Here is an 8,853-nt window from a genome sequence, read left to right as displayed (position 1 = left end):
AAATAATTATTTTTAAAATAAAATTTAAAAAATGCCAGGCATGTGTGCATGCATGCCCAAAATTCTGAGAGGGGACTGGAGGAGAAGGGATTGCGGCATGGGCATCTTCCTTAAGGGGTGATTTCTCAATTGCCTTTCTCTCATTCTCTGTCTGGTGAGTGCACATGCCCTATAGCAAAAAAATAAATAAATAAAAAATAAAAAAAGGAAAGATAGCAAGTAGAAATACACACTAAAAAGAAATAGAGTAAGCCCCAACAAGGGTGGAGTTCTCCTGACAAGGAGGTTTAAAAGGAAGGTCAACTAGTTCAAAAGAACCTGTGACTCCATGAAAACAGAAATATGGGAAATATTTAAGCTGTTAACAAACAGATTGATTTTTTACAGCCAAAAATAAACGGTTCTAACTATAGGAAATCTTGTGCCTCCAATCATTTCTCTTTGCCAGTTGCCTTCTGCACGAAGGCTCAGACACAGGACGTGATGACACCTCTGGGCTTGGGACAGGTAAGAGCTACAGGTTCAGTGTGAATTCTCAGGTCACTACCACTGCTGAGGCTGACAATGCCCACAAGGATAGCTCATCCAACTCCCTAACACTGTGGTGCTCTGACCCCTCACCTCTGCCCTTCTCCTCCACTTGGTTCAGACACCTATGTCCATTGAATCCCAGACCTGTCATTAGGCAGAAATACGCTTACTCGGAACTCTTCAATTCTGACATCTTAAACTGCTTAGTATACCACTGTATTGCTAAGTAACAGAAACACCTAAGATTAGGTGATTTATAGAGAACAGTGCTATGCCAGTCCTGTCATGCAGAGCTGAATCCCACATGCCCAACCACAGTTCAATTCCAGCCCCAGTGGCTTAAAAAATGCACCAGGTATGTGTGTGTGTGTGCCCCAAATCTTGGCAGGATGGAGAAATGGAGGGAAAAGTATTGTGATGTAACCACACCACATTGTGGGATGCTTTTTTTCTCTCTCTTTTTCTTAAAAGCATACATGCCTTTTGACAGGAAAAAAAAAAAAAACCACAAATAATTAGAGGTTTATTTGATTCATGATTCTGGTGGTTGGAAAGTCCAAAGGTGTTGGCCTGGCATCAGGTCAACCTCACATGGCTGGCAGAAGCAGAGAGGATGGCAGGTGTGTGCAGAGGGTCGCTATCTTCCTATTATAAAAACCCACTTCCACAGGAACGAACCCCTTCTCACAGGAGCTAAAACTCACCGGGTCTCACGAGACATTGTTAATTCCTTCATGAGGGCAATGCCTCCATGATCCAGTCACTGCCCATTAGGTCTCACATCTTAAAGCTCTCAGTACTTTCCAATGCCCTTCCACTGGGGACCAAATTTCCAAAAATGAACCTTCAGGGAACAGAGCATTATCCAAACCACAGCACAGATGCTGAGCACATGCGCCTAGCCTCCTTGTCCTGCCACACGTTCACTGCATTGTGCTCATCACACACATTCTTCAGTCTTATCAGTGTGTCTGTCCATTGACTTCATTTCCTTCCAGATTCATCATTCTTTCCTTTCTGATCATGCCTGGTCCCTTGACTTCCCACCGTAGCCCTCTCAGGACTACTACCTTGTGTCAACCACTCCTCTGCTCTTGTACCTCGGGCTGCAGAGTGCTGAAAAATCTGGCACCACAGCACTGCTCGGTGCCACACAAAGAGCGTGGTCTCTCACCTGAGTTGATAATCAAATGCTGTCATATTCCCCACACGAGCCACACACTTCCCACATCACACGCTCACCCTCCTCAACCACCTGGTCTACCATCTCTCCCCACATCAGAGAAATGAGCCCGCAATACCAGAGCTAGCTCAACTTCCTGCTCCTCTTCCGTCAGATGGCATTTCCCAGAAGCAGAGTCAGAGACAGAGACAGGGATTCACAGGACGGATTTACTGAGCAATGTTCACAGGAGAAACCTCTAAGGAAACGAGGGGAAAAGGATGGCACAGAATGTGAGACGTGGTTCCAGCTGAAGGCTGATCTGGGCTGGAGTCCACAGTCTCCCTGGAACATGAAGAGCACACAGCGTTGTCCACTTTCAGGCAAGCAGGCCAGGTTCTGCACTCTCTTTTTGGTCTATCAGTGGCTGTAGGCCATCCCTGGGAGAAGGTACAGAACCTCTGGCATCTTCTGCTTGTTTGAGCAGAAAGCAATTTTCCATGAGTGAGTGTAGCTGGGAGCCTTAGTAGCTGACACTCACGGCCGTGCAGGGCTGGGGACACCAGCCCAATCAAGGAGACCTTGGCACAACACCAACAACAGCTCTTGCGGCATCCAAGCCCACCACCTTACCTACATCTCCAACCTCCCTCTCTTTGTCGAACTCTTGAGTCTCCCCCCAACAATGTGCTCCTAACTAACCTAGTGTGAACTGTCACCATAGCTCTCACCAGACTGCATTTTTTTTTTTTAATTTTTGCCGTATGGTATGTGCACTTGCCCCAGAGGAGAGAGAGAGAAAGAGGGAAAGTGAGAAATCACTCCCCAGGGGAGATGGCCACACCACAATCCCTCCTTTTCCACACCCCTCTCAGGATCTTGTGCACACATGTATATATGCCTGGCATGATTTTTCAAGCCACTGGGTCCAGGACTCAAACCACAGTCTGCCATGTGGGAATCCAGCCACCATAACCACCACACTACCTGCTGGCCCCACACACTGTATTTTAACATCTGCAGACTGTTTTGTAGACTCTCAGACAGTGGGGCCATTCTTGTCTTCAGATTCCTGGTACCTAACACATAAAAGAAAAGAAAAGCTGCTTGGTACTCATTAGCAGTTCTTTTAGAAGGAATTTCAAGTCAGGTAGGTAAAAAAAAATCTTTAATAGGAGGAGTTCATGGCCAGCAGGTGGTGTGGTAGTTAAGGTGCTGGACTCTCACATGGCCAACCCCTGTTCGAGTCCCAGACCTGGCGACTTGAGAATCATGCTGGGTGTACATGAGGAGGAGGGTGGAGAAGGAGGGATTGCAGCATGGCCATCCCACGTGAGGGGTGATTTCTCACTTTCTCTGTCACTGTCTCTCTCCAGCTCACTTTTCCTCTCACTGTCTTTCTCTAGAGAATGCTTTTGCCCTATGACAAAACCTTAAGAAACAACCAAATAAAAAAACACAATACAACAACAAAATAGGAGGAGTCTTTCCCCCTTCACATCAGACTGCATAAATGATAAACTTACGCAGCAGCCCCTTTAGAACTGGCCTCAACCAACCTCCTGTTGCCAAATTCCAGATTTGTTTAGGTATTGCTGATTATAACCCGAGGACCTCTGGAAGCACCACACAGAGGGCACCACAAAGAACCCCTCACACTACTCATCCTTGGGATAACAACAGGAAAGCCAGGGTCTGTGAGTTTCCAACACTGGGGGAACACCTTCGCCCTTAGGCACCCCCACCTCAGAGATTTCCTGCACCATGTATTTGACAGTATGTTTTTTTTTTTCCTCCTACTCTATCTCTTGCTATTTTAAAAATAAAGGCCTTGGGCTGGCCCCATGACCTAGTAGTTTAAAGAGTCAGCTCCCACATGGCCTACTACAGCTCAAATCCTGGCCTCCCTGAATTGAAAACACACCAGGCACACTCCAAATCCTAACAGAAGGAAGAAATGGAGGACAAGCCAGGCCTTGCGACTCGGCCACACCCCATCGGGGGTACTTTTTCCCTCTCCCTCTCTGCCTCTCTCTGTCTTTCTGCAAACAGACACGCATTCTGGCAATTAAAAAACGTTCAGTATAAAAACCCCGTGCCGTAACGTGCTCACCATCTGCGAGAGGTCTCCATCATTCCTCCAGCTCCATGGTCCTCTCGCTTTGCGGGAAAGCTCAGTTACCCAACCCGGAGGTGTCGGGTGACCTTGCTGGACAAACGGGGACAGACCTAGAAGTATACACTGTCAATTCTGCCTCTGGGGTGCTGTAGGGAGCTACATCCCAGAACAAAACCCCAAGTGTGGTGTCATCCCTCAATTGGTTGAAACAGCGTGTGCTTTTTTTCTCCTTAAAGACACGCTACGTAGGTGAAGCGTGTCCAGAAAACTGAATGGAGCAGCAATAAAACCTGAAAAGGCTCATGAATTTCACAAAGAATTTGAAACATTTGGCAGTCATTTTTCTATTGAGAAATAGTTAGCCCACAGCAGGGGTGGGGGGTGTGTAAGATCCATCTGGGACACACACCAGCAGAAATCAATTTAATTAGGGAGGGGGCAGTGAGCATGGATAATGGGAAAAGAAATAAAGGCCAACCCATTTATGATGAAATGAAGAACAAGGACCATAAAAAGACGCCAAAACCACAGCTGATAACAAAAACTCCTTTTGTCACTTTATGTTGAGGCCAGTTAAGGATGGAAACCAAAGATGAGATAGAAGACATGGAAGGATTGGTAAAGGGCAAAAGCGAGCGGGGAAGGGGTCTCCTTCCGGCCTGGTTCCTGACATACACCCCCGGATTCATTCTCCTTTGGCTGAACCCCTCAGCTTTCTACAACAGGACATCAGTGCTTTCAAGTCTATGGACTTTTCCACAGTCCTCCTTTCCTGGATCTTAAGCAACTTACACTGATACCATTGCCATGGATGACTCCTTCCAGAATTCGCAAATACGACGCAGGACTCCAGCTTGAATTTGAAATACATCATGAATCAACTTTTTTTTTTTTCTCGAGTCTAAGTAGAGCCCATGTAATATTTAGGGCATATTTATACTGAAAATCAAATTAAAATAAAATCTTTGTTTACCTAAAACACGAATTTAACTAGGCAGCCTATCTTTGATCTGATATCTGCACTCAGAATCTCACCATAAAGATCAACTGTTTTGTGATTATACAAAGGGACTCCAATGGGACCAGCAGTTGGCGTAATGGCTATGTCGCTGGACTCCCATGTAATGGACTACGGTTCAAGTCCCGGACTCGGTGGCTTAAATTCATGCTGGGCACATGTGTGTGTGTGTGCCCAAGATCCTGAGAGGAGAATGGAGGAGAAGGGATTGTGGTGTGGTCATCCCCCTTGGGGGGTGATTTCTCACTTTCTGTCTCTCTGTCTCTATCTTCCTGGCAAGCACATATGCTCTATAGCAAAAACCTTGCCAAAACCGAAACCAAAATCAAAACAAAACAAAGGGACTCCAAAAAGTTTGTGAAGGACCAGCGGGTCGGGTAGTGGTTAAGGTGCTGCCTCAACCTAACCCTAACAGTAACGCTAACCAAAACCGTAAACATAACCTGAAAACTAACCCTAACTCTCACCCCTAAGCCTGGCCCTGACCCTAAATCTCACCATAACATTAACCCTACCGTAACCCTAACCATAACCTTAACCCTAGCCCTTAACACTAAACTTAGCTCTTAACGCTAACCATAACCCTAATACAAACCCTAACACAAACCCCAGCCCTAACCCTAACACTCACCCCAACCCTAACCCTCAATCTAACCCTAACCCTAGCCCTACCATCACACTAAATCCAACCCTAACCCTATCACCCAACCCTGACCCTAACCCCTAAACCTAACCATAACCCTTCACCCAAACTTAAGCCTAACCCAGACCTTAACCCTAAACCTCACCTCTAACCCTAACCCTAAACTGAAATTTATCCCTAACAATAACTCTACTGTAACCAGAACCCTAAGCCTAAGCCTAACCCTAACCCTAAGCCTAACCATGACACTAACCAAAACCGTAACCCAGACCCAAACCCTAAGCCTAATCCTCACTCCTAACCCTCATCCTAAACCTAAAACTAAGCCTAACCGTAAGCCTACCGTAACCCTAACCCTAACCCAGAACCTAAGGCCTCAACCTAACCCTAACATATAACCCTAACCATAATGCTAACAAAAACTGGAAACATAACCCGAAAACTCACCCTAACCCTCACCCCTAAGCCTGGCCTTAACCCTAAATATCACCATAACACTAACCCTACCATAACCCTAACTGTAACCCTAACCCAAGTCCCTAACCCTAAACCTAGCCCCTAACCCTAACTATAACCCTAACCAAAACCCTAAACAATCCCCAACCCTAAGCCTAACACTCACCTCTAACCCTAACCCTTAATCTAACCCTAACCCTAACCCTACCATCACCCTAAGCCCAACCCTAACCCTATGGGCCAACCCTGATACTAACCCCTAAACCAAACTGCATCCCTTCACCCAAACTGAAGCCTAACCCAGACCCTAACCCTAACCCTCACACCTAACCCTAGCCCTAAACCTAAATTGAACCCTAACACTAACCCTACTGTAACCAGAACCCTAACCCTAAGCCTAACCACAAAACCACACCCTAACTCCTAAGCCTAACCGTCATACTAAACGAAACTATGACCCAAACCTGAACACTAAGCCTAATCCTTACCCCTAACCCTCATCCAAAACCTCAATCTAACCCTAACTGTAACTCTACCATAAGCCTAAGCCTAACCCTAACCCTAAGGCTGAAACCAAACCCTAACACCTAACCCTAACCATCAACCTAACACGAAAACTAACCCTAACCCTCACCCCTATGCCTAACCCTGACTCTAAATCTAAACATAACACTCACCCTACCATAAACCTAACCATAACCCTAACCCTAGCCCTAACCCTAAACCTCACCCCTAAGCCTGACCGTAACCCTAACCCAAACCATAACCCAAAGCCAACCTAGACCCTAACATTAACCCCTAACCCTAACCCTCAATCTAACCCTAACCCTGAGCCTACCATAACACTAACCCTAACTTTGACCGTATGGCCCAACCACAACCCTGACCCCTAAACCTAAACATAAACCTTCACCCCAACTGAAGCCTAGTGCAGACCCTAACTCTAAACCTAACCTTCACTCCTACACCTTGCCCGAAACCTAAATTTAACCCTAAGTCCTGGCCCAAAGTGTAACACTAACCGAAACCATCGCCCAAACCCGAACCCTAAGCCTAATCCTCACCACTGACCCTACTCCTGAACCTAAATCGAACCCTAACCGTAACCCGACCATAAGCCTAACCCTAACCCTAAGTCTAATGACGAAACCGAACCCTAATGCCTCACCCTAAGCGTAACGCTAACCAAACCAACAACCTCACCCGAAAACAAACACTAACCCTCACCCCTATACCACGCCATGATCCTAAATCTCACCATAACACTCCCCCTACTGTCACCCGAACCATAACCCTAAACCTAGCCCCTAATGCTAAACCTCACCACTAACCCTAACCCTGACACTGACCCTAACCCAAACCCTAACCCCAACACCAACCCTGACCCTAACACTCACCCCTAACCCTCACCCTCAATCTAACCCTACCTCTAACCGTACCACAAACCTCCCCCTAACCCTAACCCTAACCCTAACCCTAACCCGACTGAAGTCTAGCCTGGACCCTGACCCTAACCCTAACCCTCACCCCTACCCCTCGCCCTAAACCTAAATTTAACCCTAACACTCACCCTCCTGTCACCAGAACCCGAACCCTAACCCTAGCCCTAACCACTCAGCCTAACCCTAAGTCCTGGCCCTAAACGTAACACTAACTGAAACCGTCGCCCAAACCCGATCCCTAGGGTGAATCTTCACCCCTGACCCTACTCCTAAATCTCAATCGAACCCTAACCATAACCCTACCGGAAGCCTAACCCTCACCCTAAGCCTAACGCCGAAACCGAACCCTAACGCCTAACACTTACCATAAGGCTAACCAAAACCGTCACCCTCACCCATAAACTAACCCTAACCCTCACCCCTAACCCTCGCCCTGACCCTAAATCTCACCATAACACTCCCCCTACCCTAACCCGAACCTAATCCTAACCCTAAACCTATCCCTAAACCCTAACCCAAACCCCAACCCTGACCCTAACACTTACCTCTAACCCTCAACCTCAATCTAACCCTCCCCCTAACCCTTACCCTATCACCAACCCTAACCCTGACCCCTAACCCTAACGGTCAGCCTTCACCCCGACTGAAGCCTACCCCGGACCCTGACCCTCACCCCTACTCCTAACCTTAAACCTAAATTTAACCCTAATACTCACCCTTCAGTCACCAGAACCCAAACCCTAACCCTAACCCTAACTACTCAACCTAACCCTAACTCCTGGCCCTAAGCATAATGGTAACAGAAACCATCGCCCAAACCCGAACCATAAGCCTAATCCTCACCCCTTATCCTACTCATAAACCTAAGTCAAACCTTAACCGTAACACTACCACAAGCCTAACCCTAACGCCGAAACCGAACCCTAACACCTAACCCTAACCGTAATGCTAACCAAAACCCTCAACCTAACCTGAAAACTAACTCTAACCCTCACCCCTAAGCCTAGCCCTGATCCTAAATCTAACCATAACACTCACCCTACCGTAACCCTAACCCTAGCCCCTAGCCCCTAACCATAAACCTAATCCCTATCCCTGACTGTAACCCTAACCCAAACCATAACCCAAACACCAACCCTGACTCTAACACTCACTCCTAACCCCAACCCTCAGTCTAACCCTAACCCTGAGCCTACCATAACCCTAACCCTAACTGTGACACTATCGCCCAACCCTAACCCTGACCCCTAAAGTAACCATGACCCTTCACTCGAACTGAAGCCTAGCACTGACCCTAACTCTAGCCCTAATCCTCACCCATACCCCTCGCCCTACACCTAAATTTTTTTTTCCCAGAGTTTAGGACTTTTTAAAATTTGTCCTAAAGTCATCAAAGCAAAAATCATGATAAAACATTCTGCTTTCCTTTACAATTGCCCAACGCAAAACAAACAAACAAACAAACAAACAAAACCAAAAAAA

The sequence above is a fragment of the Tupaia chinensis genome, unplaced genomic scaffold, assembly GCF_000334495.1.
Source record: "Tupaia chinensis unplaced genomic scaffold, TupChi_1.0 Scaffold000086_1, whole genome shotgun sequence".
Classification (NCBI taxonomy): domain Eukaryota; kingdom Metazoa; phylum Chordata; class Mammalia; order Scandentia; family Tupaiidae; genus Tupaia; species Tupaia belangeri.
The sequence above is the reverse complement of the archived record's forward strand: the minus strand, read 5'-3'. Positions refer to the sequence as shown.